The sequence below is a fragment of the Triturus cristatus genome, chromosome 6, assembly GCF_964204655.1.
Source record: "Triturus cristatus chromosome 6, aTriCri1.1, whole genome shotgun sequence".
In the NCBI taxonomy this organism is placed as follows: domain Eukaryota; kingdom Metazoa; phylum Chordata; class Amphibia; order Caudata; family Salamandridae; genus Triturus; species Triturus cristatus.
Genome location: NC_140589.1, coordinates 1,335,865,687 through 1,335,892,259, shown reverse-complemented (window position 1 = coordinate 1,335,892,259; position 26,573 = coordinate 1,335,865,687).

Here is a 26,573-nt window from a genome sequence, read left to right as displayed (position 1 = left end):
AGGAAGTGCACTTAAGCAGAACTCAGCAGCCAGAACAGTGTGTGTGTGTGCCATGAGCCTCAAGCATAGCTGCCAGCTTACTAATAAGGCTACATTTGAGCAAATTCTGTTTTAGTCAATGGCTCTAGGCAGTCTGGGATTTGTAGTTTTCCTTTTTCAGTCTCAGTATGCTTAGTGATACTTGCTAACAATATTGCTAAAGAAGATTTACCTTATATAATGGGGTCAGTTGACAGCTATAATGAGTTTAAGTTTAAGTTTAAGTTTAAAGAAGAATTACTTAGTCACTTAAAACCATTGCAAAAAAATTGGCAGAGTAAAATGCATGGCGCATTATATTGATAAAAGGCAGTTTAAACCGCGATGCTCTGGGCGTCTTTAAAAACTGTATTACAAAATAAGCCTTCAACAGCCATGATGTGAAAATTGGTGTTTAAATGTGTATCAAAAATAACAGTTTGTTAATAAGACTTTTAAAATGTCATGACCGCTTATGTCTCGATGTCACCTGATTAGAAGGCCGCTCTGTTTTCTAATAAAGTAAAAATACAAATACAGAATGTGCAGCCTGAATTATATCAGATTGTTTTTGTGAGGGAAAGTGGATCGTCCTTAGTCCCTAAGTGGCAGGTTGATTCAGGAAGCCTGAAGGGGTTGTGCTGTGAAGCAGCCTTTTCTCAGCCTTCAGCAAGAATTTGACAAAGCAACAGTTCAGCTCCATGTCACCAGGGTCAAAACAGGTCAGGACCACCTGCCTTCTCGCACAAATTCCCCTTTGCTTGAAAGCCCTTGTGAATAGCTGGCTCCTTTCACCCCCTAGAGCTTTACAGGAGTGTGGTGGTTACTTGCGCTCGGTACGGCATGATGTGAAGGGTCATGCATCGTGCGCTATGCGCGAGATGCATCCTTCACAGGATGCGGTCCTCGCGCGTGTTGTTTGTTATGGGTTGTTCAATTGTATGTATTTGAAGATGTCTGTTGATCTGTGACTCGAGCAATACGAGTCAGTTACAGTTAGGGTCTCAACTGGAAGGGATGCTCCGTGCTATGGGTGGAGTACATGAATAAAGCTTCATACTTCAATTCACCATTTCAAGGAGCTAAGTGTAGCAGATGGTCTTTTACAGGTAAACTGCAACTCAATAGTGGCCGGGTACCCAGTGGTAAAATATTTTTGAAGAGAAAACGTTTTGTGATTGTTAATCATCATCCACCCATGTGCTCTGTTTGATAGCGTGGCCGTGTCCTCAGTAACAGAGACAGGCATAATGAGGGCAGAGAGAGGGAAAGTCTGTCCGACTATTGGTGTAAAGGATGCAGCAGGCACCCTTTGGGAGTGAGCACATCGTCATCCCAAAGGAAGTGAAATGTAAGTGTGGATTGAACAGTGAGGGAGCATGGAAGAAGGGAGTGCTTCGGGAGCCTGAAGGGAGAGAATGCTGCAGCATGCTGGATGGAGAAAAGGAAGGGGTCCTACAGTGGTGGGAATTTTCGGAGGGAGAAATGCTGCAGGGGCTTGTTGGAACTAGGGAACGTTTTTGCGGTCAGAGCCTGAAGGGAGGGAACTCTGCGGTATCATGAATAGATGAGCGAATCAGTCAGTGTAGTAAGTGGATTGTTATGTATTTTAGAGTATTGGCATGTTGTAACTTTAAGGAATGTACTGATGTAAGCAATGTAAGAAACACAGTCTGATTCTAGAATGGTGGTAGACATTCAGATGAAGACTGGGTTTCTGATGTGGCAAGTCGTGGGTCACCTATATCAGAATAAACCTTTATTTATATCACCTCAAGTCAGCGTTCCTGTAACTTGTTTGGCTCTGAATATCAAGAGGGCTTACTACAGTCAGCAAACCAGAAGATGACATATACCTTCCTTATTCTGAGCTCTTAGAAACTCTATTTTAGAGAAAAGCAGCGTAAACTGAAAATAATGTTCCTTCTGTCATCTGACTCCTGAATTTGGGAACTCCAAATAGCCTAAGGATGCTTGAGAAGAAGTGCACCACATCCCCTGTTTGCCAGTATCGACAGCTAGGGCCCATCCTTCACGGTGGGTGATCCCATTCCCGTCGCCAATGTAAAGACGGGTCTCAGACGATCGTGTGAACAAGATGTTTATTGATAAATAAACATATAAATAAACCCACCAGTGCGGATGACAGAGACCCTCCAGCACCGGTCAGCACAGAACTCAAAGTGCCCCACCACATTCTCATCAGTAACCAAGTAACACAGAATGCACCTACATCAGAGTGCTGACAAAAAAAGATTCCAACAAGCATAATACTAATAAAAGGACACTACACAACACTTATATTATTTTAAAATATGTCAAATGTGTCCTTGCCAGCATATTTGTTTGCTACAAATATATGCGTGAGATGCTTCGATAACTGATTTATAATTCTTCATCCAGCAAACATTATTATTTGGTTAAAACTTCATGTGTAAGTATGTCCAAAGAACTGAAATATCTATGTTGTGTCCTACTTTAGTGTCGTGTGTCTCGTGGTTTGGATGTACCTTTAAGGTGAGTGTGTGCGTGCATGGAATGTCACTGAGTCATTGACATTCGGGTTCTGGGAGTTGCAGTTAGTCTGGGTTAGGAGGTGGAGGTGTATCCTGGCGCTCACCTGTTTTCATGTATTATTCTTGAAAAAAGAACTTGTGAATTACTGCAAGCACTCCGACCATCACTTCAATTGGCGACGATTGGGATTTGGAGCAGCGGCGTGCGAAGAATTTTTTTTTTTTTTTTAAACTGAGGAAGTGGATATTTTTGGGTTTTTTTTGTTTGTGGTTATCCTTTCTCGAGTGTTACGCTATTTGGACGGGTGACGGTGGACGAAGAACAAGAAAAGAACAAGAAAAGGAACTGTTTCACATACTTGTCCGTCCAGGAGAGTCTCGGACGGTTGGCGCTGTTTGCGAGATACAAATCGCGGTGGAGATCCCGGAACTGTACGTGCGAGGCGCTCCTGACGTAAGAGGAGCATCTGGACACGTCAGGAGCATGCGCAGTGCTTAGGAATACTTCAACGCAGCCACGCAAGGTCACGTTGCGTGACCCAGCGTGGCGGCCATTTTTTTTTTTTCATTAGTGAATTTCAGCGTTGGTAACCAAGCAACATGTTCGTACGGCGCTGAAGGGGAACTCAAAAAAAAAAAAAAAAAAACAAAGAAACAAATAAAGTGAACCACAAGGTGTTCGGAGCAGCGGAGTGCAGCAAGAACAGGTGAGACTGCCGGGGGAATACCCCAAACAAGGAATATTGAACCAGAAGTTAAATTTTTGTTATTAAAAATTGGAATATGAGTGAAGGATATAACGAAGGAAATCCCACAAATGTGGAGATGGCACATCAGAATTATTCAATAAGTAACCCACACACCTTTTGGGCAACAGGAGCAGAACCAGGTATCAAATGGTTAGAATGGAAAGAGTACTTTATTAACTATATCTCGGCTGTTGATGAAGCGGGGAAAATGAAACCAGAACAGAAAAAGAGAATACTCCTACATTCTTTAGGACCTATGGGGCTAAAAACTTATTCAAGAATGTCCAAAGTGTCAGATGCAAATTTAAATACTTTTGAGAATGCGATAAAAGATATGGACAAATATTTAGCCCCGAAGGTTTGCATAGGTGTAATTAGGCACAGATTTTGTCAGAGGAAGCAAGCCAAAAATGAGACTGTTGATGACTGGTTAGATGATTTGAAGAAATTGGCGATAGATTGCAAGTTTGGTGATCTACACGATGACTTAATTAGAGATCATTTGGTCATGCACAATAACAATTCGCCTCTACAAGACCGCTTATGGGTGAATGGTGACGCACCACTGGAGGACGTGCTGGCCATAATGAGGAAGTCAGAAATGTCTGGGAGATGTGCGACGGTGGTCAAGGCAGCAGAGAAGGATCCAGAAAAGGCGACAGAGGGAGTATTTAAAATACAAAGTAAGGCTAAACCCAATTTCCAACGTACGCAAGGGAAATGGACAAATCAACCCACGAGGAACCTAGTGAGAGATTTTAAGACTGAGGAGAGAAGATGCTATCGTTGCGACAGCAAAGAACATTTAGCTTTTAGCAAAATGTGCCCGGCTTTGAAGAAAAAGTGTGGTATTTGTGGGTTGTTAGGGCATTTTAGCAAAATGTGTCATAGGCGCAGCAATGTAAAGTACATATGGGATGATGAGGAGGAAGATGGTGATGGTGAGGAAGAATGTGTGAAGAGCGTGAGGGGAAACTTCATGTTGAACATAGAGGATAATTCTATGGATGGGAAACCTATTTGTGAGTTATCCTTAGGTGGAGTTAAGGTAATGGTGTATGCGGATTCAGGATCACCGTACACAATTATAAATGAAGAAATTTGGAAAGAAAAATTTGTAGGAAAAATTGGGAACCATTTAAACAAATCAGATGTAAATCCCGTGAGTTATACTGGAGAAAAAATTGATATGTTAGGTTTCAGATGGTTGACATTCCTATTTAAAGGGAGATCCACAAGAGGAAAATTGTATATAGCTAAGAGGGGACCGTCAGTGTTGGGATGGTTCGATCAAAAGGATCTGCATATAATTCTAGATCCTAATAGTGTGGAAAAGGTGCTGATAATGGATGAGTGCAGTAAGATGGGTGAAAGGTTGAGCAGAAAATTTCCTAAGGTGTTCGGGAAAGACTTAGGGGAGCTCAGAGGGTTTGAGCACAAAATAGTACTGAGAAAGGATGCACAACCTAAAGTTCACAGAGCAAGACCCATTCCGATATTAATTAGGGATGAGGTAAAAAGTGAAATACAGAATTTGTTGAGCAAGGGGGTTATAGAAGAGGTGGAGACATCAGCATGGATTTCTCCGGTTGTAGTTGCCCGCAAGCCTAACGGAAAAATCCGGCTATGCATAGACTTGCGCCATTTAAACAATAACATTGTGATAGAAAAGTTTCCTTCACCCAAAATCAATGAGATAGTTTCATCATTGAGAGGGGCTACGTGGTTTTCTGGTGAGCAGCCAAAATATCGAAACTAAAATATCTACCTACACTAATATCGAGTTTTAAATATCGAAGGGACAGAATATCGATGTCAATAATATCTATGGACAGAATATCGATCCAAAGGTAAGTATTTTAATATCGATGTTAGTAATATCGAAGTTAGTAATATCGACATCAAATATATCGATTTTACTAATATTGATGTTACTAATATCGATATTTATATTATTGTTATGTATTTTATTATGTATTTAATATGTATGTGTTATATGTTTTTAGTTAAGTGTTCTACTGGTTTTAACATATATGTATACAATTTTTATATGTTAACAATGGTTTTTTAAGTCAATTTTGTGTTTTAGTACCGTAGCGGGTTGTGGGTTTATAGGGGAATAGGGTGGGAAGTAATTTAATTATATGGAATTAATTATACATTTTTAGGAATTATAAATTAATTTTAATTAATTTTTGCGTTTAAGTTCTGTAGCGGGTTGTGGGTTTATAGGGGAATGTGGGAAGTAATTTAATTATATGGAATTAATTATACATTTTTAGGAATTATAAATTGATTTTAATACATTTTTGTGTTTAAGTTCTGTAGCGGGTTGTGGGTTTATAGGGGAATAGGGTGGGAAGTAATTTAATTGTAATTAATTAATAATTTATTTTCATTTATTGGTATTGATAATTATATTATTGTTAATTAAGTATTAATTGGTAATTAATTGTTATTAATTGGCAATTAGTTTTAATTAGTTGATTAATTGATAATTATGTTAAGTGTATTATTTTATTAGTGGAGTGTGTCGTGCGTTTATAGGGGAATAGTGTTGGAAGTAATTGAAATCTAATTAAGTAATTATTAAATTAGTTGTTGGGTATTGATAATTAATTAATTGGACAATAATTATTAATTGGCAAATATTTTAAATTATAATATTTTGGTTATGAAAAATAATTAATTGTTGATTAATCATTAATTGTGAATTAAATATAATTAAACATTATGCATTGATATTTCTAATTAATATATTAATAAGTAATTATTAATTGGTAATTAATGTGTAATTTTTATTATTTTGGCGTATGAAAAATATTTAATAGTTCAATATTTTTTAATTGGTAATTAATGTTTCACAATTATTATTTTGCGGTATATATTTTTTTAAATGGTTAAATATATTTTAATTGGTATTTACTTTTTAATAATTCATATGTTTTTGGTTATGAAAAATATGTTATCGTTTAATATTTGTTATTTGGTAATAAATATTAATTAATTATTATTTATTGGTATTTATTATTAATGTATTGTTAATTAATTATTCTTTGGTAGTTATGTTTGTAATAATTATTTATTGGTATTTGTAAATAATTTCGAGTTATTTAATAATTAAATCACTAATTATTTTAAATAATTATTTTATTTATAACTATGTTATTTTTAACTTCTGCGCTATCCAACACTTTCCCTACTGTTGCACCCTCTGGAGTTGGAATAGTAAATTTTATCCCTACGCTATCCAACACTTTCCGTACTGTTGCATTCTCTGGAGTTGGAATAGTAACTTTTACCCCTACGCTATCCAACACTTTCCCTACTGTTGCACTCTCTGGAGTGGGAATAGTAATTTTTACCCCTATGCTATCCAACACTTTCCCTTCTGTGCACTCTTTGGAGTTGGAATAGTAATTTTTACCCCTTCGCTATCCAACACTTTCCCTATTGTTGCACTCTGTGGAGTTGGAATAGTAATTTTTACCCCTACGCTATCCAACACTTTCCCTACTGTTGCACTCTCTGGAGTGGGAATAGTAATTTTTACCCCTACGCTATCCAACACTTTCCCTACTGTTGCACTCTCTGGAGTTGGAATAGTAATTTTTACCCTTACGCTATCCAACACTTTCCCTACTGTTGCACTCTCTGGAGTTGGAATAGTAATTTGTACCCCTACGCTATCCAACACTTTCTCTACTGTTGCACTCTCTGGAGTTGGAATAGTAATTTGTACCCCTACGCTATCCAACACTTTCCCTACTGTTGCACTCTCTGGAGTGGGAATAGTAATTTTTTCACCTTCGCTATCCAACATTTTCCCTACTGTTGCACTCTCTGGAGTTGGAATAGTAATTTTTACCCCTACGCTATCCAACACTTTCCCTACTGTTGCACTCTCTGGAGTGGGAATAGTAATTTTTACCCCTACGCTATCCAACACTTTCCCTACTGTTGCACTCTGTGGAGTTGGAATAGTGATTTTTACCCCTACGCTATCCAACACTTTCCCTACTGTTGCACTCTCTGGAGTGGGAATAGTAATTTTTACCCCTACGCTATCCAATACTTTCCCTACTGTTGCACTCTCTGGAGTGGGAATAGTAATTTTTACCCCTACGCTATCCAACACTTTCCCTACTGTTGCACTCTGTGGAGTTGGAATAGTAATTTTTACCCCTACGCTATCCAACACTTTCCCTACTGTTGCACTCTCTGGAGTGGGAATAGTAATTTTTACCCCTACGCTATCCAATACTTTCCCTACTGTTGCACTCTCTGGAGTGGGAATAGTAATTTTTACCCCTACGCTATCCAACACTTTCCCTACTGTTGCACTCTGTGGAGTTGGAATAGTAATTTTTACCCCTACGCTATCCAACACTTTCCCTACTGTTGCACTCTCTGGAGTGGGAATAGTAATTTTTACCCCTACGCTATCCAACACTTTCCCTATTGTTACACTCCCTGGAGTGGAAATAGTAATTTTTAGCTCTACGCTTTCCAACATTTTCTTTACTGTTTTTTTTTGGAGCTGGAGTAGTAGTTTTATTGTCGGTGCTATTTAATATTTTTTGTATTATTATAGCTAATGTAATATATAACTAATTTTAACAATATTCAAATTAAATGTAATTTTTTAAATGTGTTATATATAATTATTTAATTTTTATTCATGTTATTGTTTTATGTGTATGATGTATTTGTAATTTATAATAATTTTTAACAAGTTATACGTTATTAAAACAATTATTAAAATGTATTATTAGGTAAGTATATATATTATATATTATATGTATATGTTTAATTAATGTTTTATTACATTATATATATTAATTATTAATTTTAAACATTATAACATATATTTAATTATGTTTATTTTATTTATAAGTATTATTTGGTTTATTTTACATATTTTTTTTAACTAAAAAATACTTTATATTTTTAATAACGATATTTTTGACATTCTATATTTTATTTTCGATATTTTTGTACTTACCATGTTGTAGATAGGATCTCGATATTCTTGTCATCGATATTTTTGTGTCGATATTTTTGTAGGTCGATTTTCTGTCCGTCGATATTCTGTCAGACATTCTGGTTTTCTACCATCGACCTATCTGCGGCCTACCATCAGGTTGTTTTGGAAGCAGATTCGAGGAGCCTCACAGATTTTATTACGCCATTTGGGTGCTTTCAATTCACACGAATGCCTTTTGGGCTTGCATCCGCTGCAGCGGTTTTTCAGAGACTAATGCACAGATTGTTTGGTGATGTGGATGGTGTGCGTTTTTTCCAAGATGACATTTTGGTAGCAGGGAAAGATAAAGTGGAACATGATAACAAATTAATTCAGGTTTTAGAAACTTAACAGTCAGTGGGGCTAACAGTTGAGCTGACTAAATGTAAGTTCGGTCAGAGGAGTGTCTCGTATCTGGGGCACATTATAAATGAGGAAGGGGTAAGACCAAAACCAACATTGGTTGAAAACATTATTAGGTCACCAGCTCCTGTGTCTAAGGAAGAGATAAGATCATTTTTGGGTATGGCAGAGTATTGTGCGAAGTTCATAAAGAACTTTGCATCGAAAGTTTACAATATTCGTTTACTTTTAAAGAAAAATGCAAAATTTGATTGGAATAAGGAGTGTGAAAGAGAATTTAGGGAAGTCAAGGTGGACCTTCAAGCAGTGAATGCTCTTGCTAGTTTTGATCCGAATTTAGACTGTTTGTTGACCACGGATGCTAGCGACAAGGGGCTTGGTGCTGTGTTGTCACAAAAAGGGAAAGATGGAAAAGAGGAGATTATCTTATTTGCTTCTAGAGCATTGTCACCAGTGGAAAGTAAATATCTGATCATAGAGAGAGAGGCATTGGCGTGTGCATGGGCACTTGAACATTTTCGTGCTTTTGTGTGGGGGAAACCTGTGGTGATTCGTACGGATCACCGACCTTTGGTTCGCATTTTATCTAGTGAGGGTACAGCAGTTGCTTCGGCTAGATTGGCCAGAATTTCAATGAGGATGAAGGAGTTCATTTATAAGATGGTGCATGTTCCGGGCAAGGAAAACGTAGTGGCGGATTGCCTATCAAGATTGGCCACTCCGTTGGAGGAGTGAGTGGATGATCCTTGGGGGAATTGTAGTATAGCCTTAGTACATGATTCTGGTGCAGCTGCTATCAGTAAAGGTGAATGGCTGGAGGAACAGTCTAAGGACAAGGTGTTGGAGAGAGTTGTGGAGTACGTTTCTAAGGGGTGGCCGAGGAAGGCAAGTATCATGGGAGGTTTGCAATCCTATTGGGAGGTACGGATGGAATTGGTTCTAGACAGGGATCTATTGTTGAGAGGTGATAGAATAATTCCTCCAAAAACGTTGCGTGGAAGGATTTTACAATTATGCCATGAGGGGCATTTTGGAATTGTCAGAACGAAGTTGGTTGTGAAGGGGATGTTCTGGTGGCCAGGAATTGACAAGGAGATTGAAAGTTTTGTGAAGAGTTGTGCAGTTTGTTGCTCGGCGGACAAATCTCTGAAAACTTTAAGACCCACAATGAGTGAAGGTTTGATTCCGGGTTTGCCATGGGATACTATTGCGGTGGACATTTTTGGACCGGTTGGTGAATTGAAAGAGTATGGGTTGGTGGCTATAGATTTGTTTAGCAAGTGGCCAGTTGTAGAATTTGTAGAGAAGGCAGATACTCAGTCCGTTTTAAGATTTTTGGATAATATCTTTGTGATGGAAGGCTTACAGGGTTGCATTCTTACGGACAATGGGGTGCAATTTCTTTCAAATATGGCTAAAGAGTATTTTAAAAGGTGTGGGATTAAACACAAAACCACTGCGCTGTACAATCCAAGTGGGAATGGTACGGTGGAACGTTTTAATAGGGTGATTAAAGGAGTCATTCAAGCGTCAATGAACAAAAATCTGGATTGGAGGATACAAGTACAAAAAGCTGTGTGGTCATACAGAATTACTTCTCAAGTTCAAACTGGTTTGCCTCCTTTTGTCATGATGAGGGGTAGAATGCCAAGGAGTAAGTACAATCCAAAGTGGTTAGTACAAAGTGGTGTACATCATTGGTCTCCTAGTGATGTACGAGGAAGATTGGAAGAAGTACATTCAAAGACAAAGGTTTATTATGATAGGGTCCATGGTGCCAAGGAGGCGAATATTGAGGTTGGTGATTGGGTATGGGTCAAGAAACCGTTCAAAGTTTTTAAAGGAGAGAGTAAATTTGAGGCACCTCAGCAAGTTATGGAAGTTTTGAGGAATTCGGTTAGATTAAGTGATGGGAAGGTGTGGAATTTTAAAGACATAGCTGTGATTGGTAGTCAACATGGAGGTAATCATGTGGAGGATCAAAGGGAAGATTTTGACTGGGTGGAGGATTATTTTGAGAATAGTAATCTACAGTCACAGCTAGCTGTAGAACGTGTACGGGACTGTGAGGGGGCTCAGGAGGATGAGTTCTGTCATGGGGGTGCCAAGGATACTTCTTCTGTTACAGAGGGGGAAGGGTCTATGTCGTGTCAGCCAACCATGGTACCTCCACAGGGAAGTGTCATGATACCTCTACAGGGGGATGTTATTTCTGGCGATGGTTGCATGGGGCCAGGCAAAAGGAAAAAGATTTTGCCTAGTTGGCTCAAGGAGTATATTGTGTAGTACGGTTGTTTTGTGCTTTGTGTTCTTTTTGTGTATGTGGGGGAAAGCTGTGTTTGTTTGTTTTTGTTTTGTATTTTGGTTTAGTTAGCTGTCTGTTTGTTGTATTAAGGGGGGGGATGTGTTGTGTCCTACTTTAGTGTCGTGTGTCTCGTGGTTTGGATGTACCTTTAAGGTGAGTGTGTGCGTGCATGGAATGTCACTGAGTCAGTGACATTCGGGTTCTGGGAGTTGCAGTTAGTCTGGGTTAGGAGGTGGAGGTGTATCCTGGCGCTCACCTGTTTTCATGTATTATTCTTGAATAAAGAACTTGTGAATTACTGCAAGCGCTCCGACCATCACTTCAATCTATACCTCTGGTTATTGGATATATATGGAATTGAAGCATCTAATATAGATACGTCTGATTGCTCTCAGAAAAGTTTCTGATTCAGATGATTGACAATATCCCCGTTGTATGGTTTACCTTTCATTTTGACGTGACCACTGCCCACATATTACTAGACTACTTTAACTGAAATGTTGTCTCTAACATTGGATTATTAAAAAAAAGATTGCGTTTTTTAATTCAGCCAGCTGTGTTTTGTTGGATATATAATAGCATAGTCAACAGTGTGCTTGTGTTTTCAGGAATTACATTCCTCTAATAGATAATTACACCCGAACTTGTGTTTATAGTGGGCCTTTGAGGCCAAACATGGGTTTATTTATTGTTTTAGTAGTTATTAGAGTTGGCCTTTTAATGTGTTGTGCTTCCATCAGGGAAAACTTCCCTAACATAATATTGCTTGCTTTCCCATACAAGGACAGACCCGTGTGCTGTGATCTTTATAAATCTGTACCGCGTTCATTGAGGAATTTAGCGTGACCATTTATGTAGCAAACACCATTAACTATGATCGTCTCTGCAATTTACGCTACCGATTTCACTACTGTCTTACTCTTCCTCATCAATCCTATACTATTAGGGGGCAAGTCCCATAAAAAGCTTATCACGCAAGTCTGTTAAATTTAACAGCCCTCAATTGACCCCTTGGAAATAAATCCCTGACTTCTCAGTGGAAGTTGTGTTTGTATGTTTTTCTCACTCACAGTGCTTTTTTGGATACTGCTATGTGTATGGATAACTTCGCTTCATTCCTTTTTGTATTTTCGTTAAATCCTGGTGAAGGAATGGTGGTGTTTTCTGTGCTCCCTGTGCCTTTATCATTTCTTTAAGTGGTAAACAGGAAATGACACACGTGCCACCTGAACAGGCTGAAGGCCTGAAGTAGTTACTTTGGCTACCAGACGTGGCTACAGTGTTAAGTAACCATAGCCATGCAAACCTGGCAATTTGATGCAAGAGTTTGTCTTGCTTTCATCCATCCTGTATTTTGTGGCTTCATTTGCCATTACGTGCTGCACCGGTTCTTTTTGTTTCTAGTCTCCATTAAACCTCTTTGAGTTTCAGAACCCACGGCCATATTTATGGTCAAGTCTCGCAGCGCAGCGCCTCCTTGCTGCGCTGCACTGCATGACAGGGAAAGGGCATGAATGTCACGTATTTAAGGCAATACAGCTCATTCCTCACATTACCCTTGCACTGGCACCCTTTTGGCTGTCTAGTGCCAATGCAGACATCCTTGCTCCATGTGTTGTAAGGTGAATTGTTTTTGTGGAGGAAGGGGCATCATTCTTCACAAAAACAATCCCCTGAGGCACTTTCTTTTTTCTATGTGTGCTGAAGAAGAGGAAAAAACGAGGACAAATAAACATATTACTCCTCATTGCACCTAACCTGGTAAGGCTTACATTTTTGGGTCTTTCCAAGGTCTACCATTTCTGATAAATCTGTGAATGCGTCTAAATTGATGGATGTTGAGTGAGAACACCCACGCAATGCCCATGGGAACGCCTCCCTTGTGCAGAGTAACGCAATGCAGGGATTTGTGCTGAGTTGCATTACTCCAGATTTAGGAAGCCACTCAGGGTCACACAAGGTGACCTTGCGGGGCTTCATACATCTCATTTTTAATTTGTGTCGCTCCTTGCATGGTGCAAGAGTGACACAAAGGGGCTCTGAAAATATGCTCCCCAGTGGCATAAGACAAGGGTGCCGATTACGATCCGTTAAAAACCGCGTACGAACCGTCGGTCGGAGCGAATTCCCCGTCCGACTCGTACCCGGTTGTAAAACTTTACAAACATGGAATTACGATTCGCACGGAAACACCATTTCCGTACGAATCGTAAAAAACACCGACCGACGAAAATATACATACGAATGTGATCCGGGAATGCTGCGACGTGACGTCGGGACGCTTTCAGGCAGCGTTTCACGAACCAGGAATTACGATTCGAACCGACAGCAGTCCGGACGGCAATATTTTCACGGCACCCAAAAAGTGCCGCAAAAGCGAAGTACGGCGCGAATCGACCACAGTAGGTGGCCCGGTACGCGCCAACCCCCCCCCAGCCCCCGTAGGTACGCGCCGACCCCCCCCAGCCCCCGTAGGTACGCGCCGACCCCCCCCCAGCCCCCGTAGGTACGCGCCGACCCCCCCCAGCCCCCGTAGGTACGCGCCGACCCCCCCCCAGCCCCCGTAGGTACGCACCGACCCCCCCCCCAGCCCCCGTAGGTACGCGCCGACCCCCCCCCAGCCCCCGTAGGTATGCGCCGACCCCCCCCCAGCCCCCGTAGGTACGCGCCGACCCCCCCCCAGCCCCCGTAGGTACGCGCCGACCCCCCCGTGTGTACACCCGTGTACGGTGCGTACCCCCCGTGTACGCTCGAGTCGTACCCCCACCCGTGTATGTACGGTGCGTACCCCCCCGTGTACGCTCGAGTCATACCCCCACCCGTGTACGCTCGAGTCGAACCCCCCCGTGTACGCTCGAGTCGAACCCCCCCGTGTACGCTCGAGTCGGACCCCCCCGTGTACGCTCGAGTCGTAGCGCTGGGGGTACGCACTGTACATACACGGGTGGGGGTACGACTCGAGCGTACACGGGGGGGTACGACTCGAGCGTACACGGGGGGTCCGACTCGAGCGTACACGGGGGGGTTCGACTCGAGCGTACACGGGGGGGTTCGACTCGAGCGTACACGGGGGGGTTCGACTCAAGCGTACACGGGGGGGTACGCACCGTACATACACGGGTGGGGGTACGACTCGAGCGTACACGGGGGGTACGCACCGTACACGGGTGTACACACAGGGGGGGTCGGCGCGTACCTACGGGGTCTGGGGGGGGTCGGCGCGTACCTACGGGGGCTGGGGGGGGTCGGCGCGTACCTACGGGGGCTGGGGGGGGTTGGCGCGTACCTACGGGGGCTGGGGGGGGCGGGTCGGCGCGTACCTACGGGGGCTGGGGGGGGGGTCGGCGCGTACCTACGGGGGCTGTGGGGGGGGGTCGGCGCGTACCTACGGGGGCTGTGGGGGGGTCGGCGCGTACCTATGGGGGCTGTGGGGGGGGTCGGCGTGTACCTACGGGGGCTGGGGGGGGGTCGGCGCGTACCTACGGGGGCTGGGGGGGGTCGGCGCGTACCTACGGGGGCTGTGGGGGGGGTCGGCGCGTACCTACGGGGGCTGGGGGGGGTCGGCGCGTACCTACGGGGGCTGGGGGGGGTCGGCGCGTACCTACGGGGGCTGGGGGGGGGGTCGGCGCGTACCTACGGGGGCTGTGGGGGGGGTCGGCGCGTACCTACGGGGGCTGGGGGGGGGTCGGCGCGTACCTACGGGGGCTGGGGGGGGTCGGCGCGTACCTACGAGGGCTGGGGGGGGTCGGCGCGTACCTACAGGGGCTGGGGGGCGGGTCGGCGCGTACCTACGGGGGCTGGGGGGGGTCGGCACGTACCGGGCACCTGTTTGGACGTCTCCATGGTTGTTATGGGAGTTCGGTGCGGACGGTCTTTTCACCATACGGTTGTACATTCGGACGCCCGGGATGGATCGTGATTCCCCGGTCGGAGTTCACCTTTCACGTTTGTACGGTGAATCGTACGAGGACGTGTCGGACACATTTTCCGACCCGAGGACGTGTGGGGAAATATTCCCAGTGTGGTTTGTATGGACTTTTTACCATGCGAATCGTGATTGCCAGTTTGTACGGCACTTGTACGATTCGTACGGTAAAAAGACCCGATACGAGTCGTACGGGGACATTTTTTACCGGATCGTGATCGCCACCAAGGTCTGGTTGTTGCTAGTGTCCCTTTCTTTTCCTCAACCTACTTAAGGACTGAAATAAGAAAGTGAAGACAGCATTTTCCCAAAAGGGTTGGATGGGGCTTTCATGCTTTGAGGTCCCTTCACATGGGGGGGTTTAGTCTTTGGGGTGTAAAGCTTTGTTTTTTCTTTCCCTTGTTGGGGGTCCCAGAGAGACTTTCAAAAAGTTCATTAATTTGACTAATTTGGACAGATGAGTACCGTGCTGATTGCATGGGAGGTGGCATGTTTGCAGTTTTTGATACGCACAGACGTGTGAGAGTTTGGAACCTTGCTATTTCTGTATGGCCTGAATTTTGCCTGTCTACCGCTTATCCATATCTTTATCTCATTTTATATGTTCCAATGTGAGTATATGCACACCTTAGTGGTTCCTCTTCCTCCACTGGCATCCTGATCACTCGGTTCTTCGGAGAAGCTGAATTCTCTGTGCTGATCTTAGCACTGGGCCACTTCCATCTTTCCACAAAATGGGATGCTTTTCAGACATTACTTTTTTGCTTGGTCTTTAAAATGTATGGTGTGCTGTTGTGGAAGGAAAGTTACCTTTTTCCAAGTCTGACATAAAGTTTTTGATTTTGCTCTTTCTGATGTGTAGGGTTCTTGTTAGCTAATTGTTAACAAAGCTTTTTACCTGGTGCATGATGTTGTAGGGTTCTTGTTAGCTAATTGTTAACAAAGCTTTTTACCTGGTGCATGATGTTGTAGGCATGTCTTTTGTATAGTTTTACTGGAGCATTGCTTCCGTGGTCATAGTATGGATTTTTCTTCCAGCATTTGCTCTTTTCTTAAAAATTGCTTGGACCTGGTGGTTTCAATTGAATGAAAGTGCTGCATGACTTCTGGACATCTACTTTTGGATGTCAGTCAAAGGCAAGTCATACTCCCGGGCATCTACTACTGAGGGGAGGATGTGGCCTAACTGTTTGAGCGGTCGACCTTGAAGTTGGAGAACCAAGTTTGGCAGGACGCTCAACATCCTTTGATTCTGGGAAAATCACTTAATCTCCCTGTGCCTCACAAAATGAATGTGACTGTAATGCAACTGGTGCTCATGAAAAGGGGTCCGATACCTTAGGGTCGAGTTTGCACTATATAAAACTCCAGAAAAAAAGGACAAGTCATGGAAGGGTATGTCCTCATGGTGTAATTACTGCAGTGAGGAAGTGGCATGAATTGGTAAAACCATGATTACTTATAAGTGATGTTCCCAATTGAAGATCTTACTCATTCTCATGACAGACCTTGATTCCACTACTACACCCATCATCTGCGATCTGTATCTCGGGTATTTACTTCATTCGGTACTGCAAATGGGGGTCCTGAGTCTAAGGTAAAATCCGCCTCTCCTCAGACCAAGGGGTGGCCCAAATCTGTTACGGTTGCCAGTTTACTCTCAAGGTGTTAGGGTGTTACTACAAAGAATAGGGCCCAGTGTAACAAAGTACTCGTAAATAATCAGAGCACCTTTAGTATATTAATCAATAGGCTGTGTCAGCAATTTTCTTGTTTTGAATGCCTTTATAGCAGATTTTTAGCTTAGGTACACAACTGAGTGAGGGTTCTATTTACTAGATTCGAAATTTCATGAGTATTGTAATATTCATTTTCACATCAATGTTCATATGGTTAGAGAAAAGGATTTTGTTACTCTTTTGTATTTTTTAACTAAAATGACTGCTTTTGTGTAGTACTGAATCTTGTATGAGAATGAATCAACAGTTTAACAACGACTTGTATGTGAGTGTTATTAAATTAACTAGTTTTTTTGCCTTTAAAAAAACAGGTACTATAAATACCACCAATTCATCAATTGTCCAACTATCCCTTACAGCACCATTCTACCAAGTATATACATTTGTAATTCCAGATTTGTAAAGTGTGACTTATCACCCCTAAGGGCATCCAGGCACTTGGGGCCATCAGGAGATTATGTGAGCTATTACTCAGTGTCACATGATGCTGAGCTAATGCCAGTGATCGAACCATGAGCCCCGCGCTCCGGAGTCAGCCGCTCTGGCTGCTGCGCTACACCGTTCCCCTTACAACACACTAACACATCCAAACACACCCCTCCAGTCAATTAAACTCAACATGTAACACACAGATATGTTCACATTAGTTAATCAGTACAAGTGGCTTGGAAAGTTCCGACACCCAAGCAAGCCAAGGTTTGCACAGTTGTCAGAAATATACGTTTGTTGGATTTTACGAGCAGTTGGATGTTTCACTCAGTAAATTCGTAGCGGGTGAAAAAGATCTGGTAAATAGTAAATACTGAGACATGCAGATTTTGGTGCCGTAACTACCAAATTGAGAATTTTACGATCCATTTTCACAGAGCAACTTATCATTGCTGCTGTTCATCACATTTGCTAAATAATGATTAGCCATGACAAATAACAATGCAATTAAGCAAGACTCGTTATAAGGACCTAGGCGTCTCATCATACTGCAATAAGACTCTGCTACACTAAATTACATGTCTACTTACAAATGCACAATCTTTACCTAAACACAGCACTTGCAAAATTTCCAGGCGTATTGTTTACAAATAGAAATGTGGCTGACAAAGAAGCATCAACTAAACATATGTAAACTCATTGTCTTTCAAGATGGTTTCTTCTACTGCGCTACAGGATGGACCCTTCTTATTCAAGTCACCTCTCCAATTGTTAGTAAAAGAACACAGAGGAAGGGATCCATGCCTACATTAAATATAATGTTTTCAGGCTATAGTTGGCTGTATTTTATCTAAAAACACCTCTGGACTATAGGTATCTTTGATCCCAATGAATCTATCTGTCAAGGTACCCAGAGTCATACTCTTCAACAAGGAAAAGAGCTTGTGCTCCTTAAAGCACTTCACAAGGTCCTTCCTGGACATTAAAGGACAGTCTACTCTCTGATCACACCATAGACCCACTTTACCATAGCTAGTTGGGGTATCCCTAATGTAAGAGAGTCATGGTAGGCTTTTAGCCCCGGTTAGCCCTAGTATCTCCTTGTATGCAAGTCTATAAGATGTAAACTCTGGAGTACTCAGATGCTTCTCCAGAAGAGGAGACATCTAAGACCAATTCTCTTCGGAGATGGGTCTGACTCCTCCATCTAGACAAAGCGGGACTAATGGAGTACTATGGGGAAGACTGGCTAGCTGCCTGGTGAAGTTGTTCTCAATCAGCACAGTGTCTTTCACAGGATTTTACCTCCATAGCTCACCCTATAGGTAATGGTCCCTAAAGCTTGGGTTTTGTGAATCTCAATAGAGGGACTAATGGGCTTGATAAAAGACCCCCTATAAAATATTAGTATTGAAGAAACATAATCTAACAGTGTCTCAAATATTACCATATACACCTTACCATATTAACATTTGGCATCTCAAATTTATCATCCAGGGGGGTGTGGCCAAGATGGCGGTGGAGTAACAACATTTCTACGGATCTCCGCTCGCCAAGGCCGATCACTAGCATCTATGAGCCATCCTGGGATCACACCACACTGTGACAAGTGCCCTGTGAGCCGCAGACCAGGCGACAGAAGCTGTGAGCGATTTCCTGACCCCCTTGGCCCTACGACTGTAGCAGAGATGCTTTGTGAGCCGACCCCGCGGGAGGCCGGTGGGTGATGGGGCTGCTGTGCCTCGTGGTCTCCAGGTCCTACTTGAGAAAGAGCAAGCATCTGTCGGAGACAAGGCGGAGCACAGGGCGAGAGGACAAAGATACCCTCCAGTAGGAAAGGCTGGCTCTCCGATGGCTGGATCGAACCTCCGACCCGCCGACCAGGTGGCAGAGTCAGCATGCAATCCTGGGACCCCTGTGAGCTGTAGAGGAGATGCCTTGGGAGCCGACCCCGCTGGGAGCCGGCGAGGGTCAGGTGGCTATGCCTCGTTGTCTCTGGGCCTCCTCCTGAGGAAAATAAGCGCCTGCTGGAGACAAAGCGGAGCACAGTGTGGGAGGACAGGAATATCCCTGGGTATGAAAGTGTGGCTCCCTGACGACCGGCTCGAGCCACGGAGCGGGCGGACAAGGTGACTGGAGCCGCAAGGGAGCAGCAGGGAGCCGCAGCCCCTGGGTAATAATTTGTAGACCCAATGAGCGGCTACTGGAGGTGCCCCTGCTGGTCATCCCGTGGTGCTGCAGTGGACATAGGCCGTGAGCAGCCCAAATCAGGTGAGTGCCGCTGGGCTTGCCAGGCTGCCGCACTGTGAACTGTCCAGGAGACGGGATTGTAGGCCGAGCTTTAAGCACTGGACGCAGCTCTGAGGGCGCTCTTGGGTGGCCCCCATGAACCCTTTCCCTGGCTGGCACAATCATACATATCAAGCCCCACCACTGATGCTTCATGGCCATGTGAGTAAGAGGGGTGGCCCCGCACCTGGAGTCCGAGTCTGGGGCTGGAATTGACCCCCCTTCCAAAGTGCTCTCCAGTTCTTTCCATTGGGATCCTCCTGAAGGGGCTAGTGGTTAAGCCCCAGGCCACTGTGTAGAACTCCTAGGTGGAACCAGGTGCTGGAGGCGGGCTGAACGGGACCTGCGGCCATTTCGAAAGCAACCAGTTACTGCTCCAAGACGCTGAGGCCTTAGCCCTCCTGGCAAACGCTCAAGTGACTCTTAGAGAAGATATTGGCCTGGTGGTGCGGAGACCACATTTCCCTGATTCCGTGCAACCCAACCCAGATGAGAGGAAGATCCTGGGCAGGCTGTCCACACAGGAGGGGGAGGCTGAGTACCTTATGGGGCCCCCCACTGACCCGAGAGAATTAATTGAACTCTGATGACTGATAGAGACCCCCAGACCCCCATGGAGGCACCCTTTAGAGATGACTACGCACAGGGCAAGAAAGGACCCCACAATTAAAGGCCTCCTGCAAAAGCCAGGCACTAAAAAAGCGGAGGCTCGCAGTCAAGAACAAGTAGCCTATTCCCAAGAGAGGGATGTGAAACCCCCGGGGGAACATTCAGAGGAACCGATCACCCGCAGCTTTCTGGAAAAGCTGTCTGGAACTCTCAGGGAAGACATTGTCGGCCTGCGACAAGATGTTACCTCCGATATCAAACAAATCGGAACGGAGATGCAGGAAATCGGAGAATGTGTTGATTTCTTAAAAAGAAATGGTGACTGAAGAGAGGAAGAGATCACTGAACAGACCCGGGAATTGCTGGAACTCAGTGATTGCAATGAAGTGCTCTACCTCTGCCTAGAAGATATCGAAAACTGCGTTAGGTGGTCCAATATTCACATCAAAAGTGTTCCTCTACAGGCGGATGGGGGGAACCTGGAGGAGTGGGTCATACGCTTCTTTCAACATGCTGCACCTGGGCTCGGAGACCAAGACACTATTCTAGATCACACGCACCGCGCTGGAGGGCCAGTCACCAGCCCAGGGCAGCCACAAGATATCCTTACCTGTCTCCACTCATACCAACAGAAAGAGATCCTAATGAGCACAACCCAGGACAAAGCAACCATTGCATTTGAGGGACTCCAGATGGGAGTCTACCAAGATGTATCACCACTTACCCTTCAAAGACAGAAAGCCCTGAAGTTGGTCACCACTTACGTGCGGGAAAAAGGAATCCGGTATCGCTGAGGTCACCCATTCAGTTTTTCCTCCGTTTGGAACAAGGAGCTCCATGCGGTCCGATCACTAAAAGAAGCACAGGAGGTCCTGGGGCTCGACTTGGAGAAAGAATATGCCGCTGGGTCACAAAATGATGATGCTGCACCTCGTGGGACATCAAAGCCAGGCCGGAGGCATGGAGGTGGACGGAGAAGACCCACCAAATCCTCTGTGACAGAGAGCCAGAAGGAGAGAGAAGCTTTATTCCACCAGCTACAGAATCAAAAAGGGGCTGGAGATTCCCAGAATGTCTGATCACACAGGTCCCAGTAGTCCTCCACTCAAAGGCTGGTTAGTAGACATAATATCAAAAATTAAATATCGACATGTAATAATATCGAGTTGTTGCTAACGAAAGTAGGAAATATCGATGTTAAATATATCTTAGTAAAAAATATCGATTTAGTGTGTTGTAAAAAATATCGTTGTCATAAATATCGTTTGTTAAAATATCGTTATGCATAAATATTTTTTTAGTATTATTTATTTTTTGCTATATGTTTGTTAATGTTATACCAAAATTTAATTAATGTTATAAAAGTTGTGAATTGTAATGTAATTTTTAGGAGCGGGATGTTGGGTTTATAGGGGATAAGGGTGGGGAGTGTTTTAAAAACTTTGATACAAAATGTAATTTTTTTTAAATTTGTAAAATTTATTTGAAATTTTTATTTAGGAGCGGGATGTTGGGTTTATAGGGGATAAGGGTGGGGAGTGTTTTAAAAATTTTGACACCATTTTATTTTAAAATATTCCCACACCAATTAATATTAAATCAGGGATGGTGCTGGTCAGTAAACATATATAATTGACTATTCCCACTCCAAACTATAGTTATGCCATCCTTCAACAGCATTGTTAGTTTTAGCTTCTTGGTTTAGGGTACTGTTATACATTCCACCATGGAATGTGAATTTTAGGTTGTCTTCTGTGTCCAGATCTGTGTAGCCTTACCACCCAGGTATCCTAAAAATAGTCAAGTATGGGACTTAGGGGCTCATTATGATGGTGGGCAGACATCAGTCCGCCCGCCATCAAAAGTGGATGGGACCAACCGCCAGACGTGCGGACCGGCCCAATTAGGATGCGCCCGCCATACTGGCAGGTGCATCCTATCCTTTTACCATTGCGGATGGTGCTGCTGGCTGTAGCACCGTCCGCAATGGTGAAAGTTTATGCACAGCATTTCCATGCACCACGTGGCAGGCACCACACAGTGCCTGCCACTTGGTGCAGGGAACTGCAGGGGGGTACCAAGGGTACCCCCCTGCAGTTCCCTGCACCAAGTGGCAGGCACGAGCTCCACCAGGCCAGCAATTGTAACAATTGCTGGCTGGCGGAAATGCAGTGGACGGACTTGGCGGACGTTACGATGGCGCAATGGTCGGCGGTGGCGATCGTTACGCCATCGTAATGAGCTCCTTAGGTTTTGCTCATTTTGTTGGTAGTATGCACTTTCAAGTAGTAAATTGTAGTGTTTGGCTACATCAGTAAATTAGACGTATGTCAGTGCTATAAGTTTTTCAATTTGATATGCAAAGGAGCTATTTGTAGCATATTCAATACTTAGGGGCCGATTACGATGGCGGAAGGACCGTTACCGCCAGACCTGCAGTGGCGGTATTTTCCACATCGGACCGTGATTTTACCACCGCCAGATTACAATGGCGGTGGGATCCAGATTGCGACCACGGCAGACGCAAAGATCGTCCGCCACGGAAGCGCCACAGGGAATCGTTCCGATTGCCTGGCGGATCGGTTTGCATCCACAAAATGGTGGCGGTGACTAGCAGGCACTGTGCTCCAAATTATGATGCGGTCTTGCGCCAGCCTTTCCTTGGCGGGTAAACTGCCATTAAAAGGCTGGTGGAGATTAATTTCGGGGGCCCGTTGCGGGCCCCCAATGTTTTAGGGGGGGTGTTTGCACACTGGGGCGTACCCATGGTACCCCCCCTACATTTCACTGCACCAAATGGCAGGCACCATGTGGTGCCTGCCACGTAGTGCAGTGAAATGCACGACATGTATTTTTAACATCGCGGCAGTGCTTGTCAGCAGCACCCGCTGCAATGTTAAAAGTGCAAGGTGCGACCGCCATGGTGGCGGTTGCATCCTAATTCGGTGTGCGGAACCACCGCATGTATTGGGGACGGTCCTGGTCACCACCACCATGGCGGACGGACTCCAGTCCCTCCGCCATCGTAATCGGCCCCATAGTGTGAATTTTTGGAGGTGTCTCCCAATACATTGATTAAAATGATAATAGCAACCCTGAATTGCTGTGTGGGGTAGGTTTTTAGTATTGTTTGTATTGTTGACTGTTCAAAATCAATGATTATTTTTTGGGGAAAATAATTATTGGTTTCTATTTTAATTTTTGTTAATAGTTCAATATAGGTAGAGTTTTGCTTATTTGGTAATAAAGCATATACAAAAGGGATGTTGTTTTGATAAAGTGCATGTATAGTATATAACTAATAAAATGGTTTGGGATATATTTTAAAAGTCCGGTCCATCATCCAAGTGTCACAGGTTTGGAGTTGTTGTAAATTAGAAGCAGTTGCAAATAATATTATTCTTTTGTCTGTTGATTTGTTATCGTAAAAATGAAGTTGTTCTTCATTATGGGTAATTTGGAGCTCTGGGGGAATTTCTACTTCTGCAAATGTTTTGGGGACAGGTGCGGTGGTGGCAGTAGCTTTTTTAGTTCTAGCTATTGTTCTTTTTAGGGACGAAATGCAGGGCAATTGGCCAGTTGCATGTTGTGGGACTTTGGGAAGCATTTCTTTCAGTATTTCTGTTGTAGACTTTTCAGATCTAGTGCTAGCTTCTTTTATATTGTCTAAAGCATTTCTAACATCAATTTCAGCAATGTTAGGGGGTGGTTATGCTCTCTAACATTTAAGGGGTCATTAGGATGGTGGGCGGACTTGAGTCTGCCTGCCATCCTAGCGGTAAAAGGACCTCCCACCAGTAAGGCGGCGGTCCCGCACTACAATTCAGGATGCGACCACCACGGTGGTGGCCGCATCCAGCATTTTAACATTGCGGATGGTGCTGCTGGCTGCAGCACCGCCGCGGTTTTGAAAAACGCATGTTGTGCATTTCCATGCACAACGTGGCAGGCACCACTCGATGCCTGCCACCTTCTGCATGGCAATGTAGGGGGGTACCATGGGTACCCCCTAGAGCAGCGACAACCCCCCCAACAAGGGGGCCCGCAATTGAGCCCCCAAACCCAATTCCTGCCAGTCTTTCAATGGCGGCATCGCCACCATGGAAAGGCGCCTTGCCACACACATCCTAATATGGCGTACGGTGCCTGCGAGGCACCGCCACCATATTAATGGCTCTGCTCAGCCTGCCAGGCAATCTGCGCGATTGCCACTGGCGGAAAAGCGGCAGACGAACTTTGCGTCTGCCACGATACCCACCGCCATCCTAATGTGGCGGTGGGTAAATCCCAATGTGATGGCGGAACGATCGCCACGATCGTTCCGCCATCGTAATGAGCCCCATAGTACAGTTGTTTTCTTTGTGTTAGTCCTACCATAACATTTATTAGAATAGTATTTAATACATTTCCAGGTCACTTTGTCTCCTGTTTGCTTTTCTTGGGTGTACACATACCCCATATAACATAGTAAAAATGTTCCTTTTTGTGAAGTTATGAATTGGGTGCCTTCGGTCATTGTGATGGTTCAAATGTTAAAAAAAAGTTATAGAAAAATTACTAAAAATATTTCTGTACTGTTTTATTTTCTGAAATATATACATCGTCAGTTTTATACTTACAACGTTGAATTTCAAGTCGTTTTCAATGCTGATGGCTTTTCTGTACTGTTTGCCTATGCTTTTGTTGCTGAGATTTCTGTTGGTACAAAATAAGTAATTTTAATAATTTTGTTTAACTGTGTATTAAATGGGGGTTTGTTGTTAACTTGGAGTTATGTTCGGTATTTTTCCAAATTGTTTTGCTTTTTTCGGTTTCATACTTTATTTGCAACTTGATTTTTCACAGTGGTCTGTAGGTGTTTGAATGTTTTCTGAATTATCTGTAGGAGATGTAAATTTAAAAAGCTTATAATAATTATTTTGTATCTAAATATAGTGCTTTTAGAAGATTAGCAGTACTATTAATTTCTAAATGATATTTTACTCACTTTGTGGTGCAGGAAACAGAGTTTTCTATGATGTAGTCTAGTGTTCTGGCAGCAATCCGGCAGAGTTTCTCCCTATTCTTTTTTATTTATTTGAAGTGTAAAATAATGCTTAATTTTCGTGTGTTTATATAGTGTTTAATTAATTGTTGTTTTAATCTCATTGGTTTATTTTAATAGTGTGTGTATTTCATTGGTTGAAATTTATTGTTTTAATTGATTTGGCGGTTGCTTTTCATATAGGGAAAACTCGAATTAAGTGTCAGTTATTGCTTTGTTTATTTTAAAGTGGCTTACTATATTATATGTGAATTATATTGTTTTCAATGATAAATAGTATGTGCTTTTTATTTAGGTATGATATTTTAAATAGTAAATAATTGTGTGTGTTTAATATATTTTATGGTAATATTTGTAAATGTCTTAATTTTTTTTTAATTGATTTCTTTTGTATGCTGTGTGTGTTTATTATTAATTATATATTAGTTGGGGTAAGTTTTGTATGTTTAATGATGTATTTAACATGTCGATATTATTTTTCTAACGATATTATTGGTGTTTATATTGTGGTTATCGATATTATTGACCCCTTGTACATTTTTTAAACATGTTCGATATTTCTTATAACGATATTTTTGTGTTCGATGATACTGATATCGATGCCAGTGTATGATGATATTTGGTGTCAATATTTGTGTATTTTTTTAAATAAGTATAGTCTGTCGAGATTAGAGGAATCAATATTTTTGTCCCGATATTATGGTAAGTCGATATAATGTCTGTCGATGTTATGTCAGTGATCCTCACAGGCAGTAGCAATTGGCAGAAATGTCCCGGGTAGAACACATTTGGTCTTGGTGGGCAGAGCCATCTCCCTCGATGAGATGATCGACTACCAGACACATAGACCCATGTACGATAGTGCGATTCACATCAGATTACAGGTGACTTCTTGTTCCTCTTACTCTTTCTGCTCTTTTTTCCTCTTATCTTCTTCCCACCACCGTCGTTCACTATGGGAGTCTAAATCCAACCTTACCTGGGCTGGTGAGGGCTGCCGACCGGGGGGTCTGGGGGCACATGGAGGCACGGGGAGGTTGGAACTCAGACAAGGGGAGTGAGCTGTGATGGGAGGGTGGATGCCTCTTTTCTAAGTGGTCTGGGGCTCACAGCTACTAGCAACTAGACATGGCAAAACTTGCACAGCTGGAGCCCGGGTGGGTAACTGACATCTGGGCCACTGTAGCTCCCTTTCGAGGGATGGCTGAGGGGAGGGGGAGAGGGCGCCCATGCTGCTATACCACAATACCATACTGGGCCCCGGATCGTCCTGCACCTCATGTCAACACTTACAGGCACATGCATCAAAGCAATTTGCGATTGCAAACAGAGCGAATCGCAAAAAATGCCCGTTTGCGATCACAAAATTAGGTTTTGCGATGCATGAAACAACTTGCCACTCGCAATTTAAAAAATCGCAATTATTTGCAATTTCGTAAATTGCGATCGCATTTAAGGAATTGCAAATTGCGATTTCGCTAATATGGGGCACAAATTACCATGAAGTTGAACTTGATGGTAATTTGCAAAAACTTTGAAAAATGCACTTTAGGATATGTGT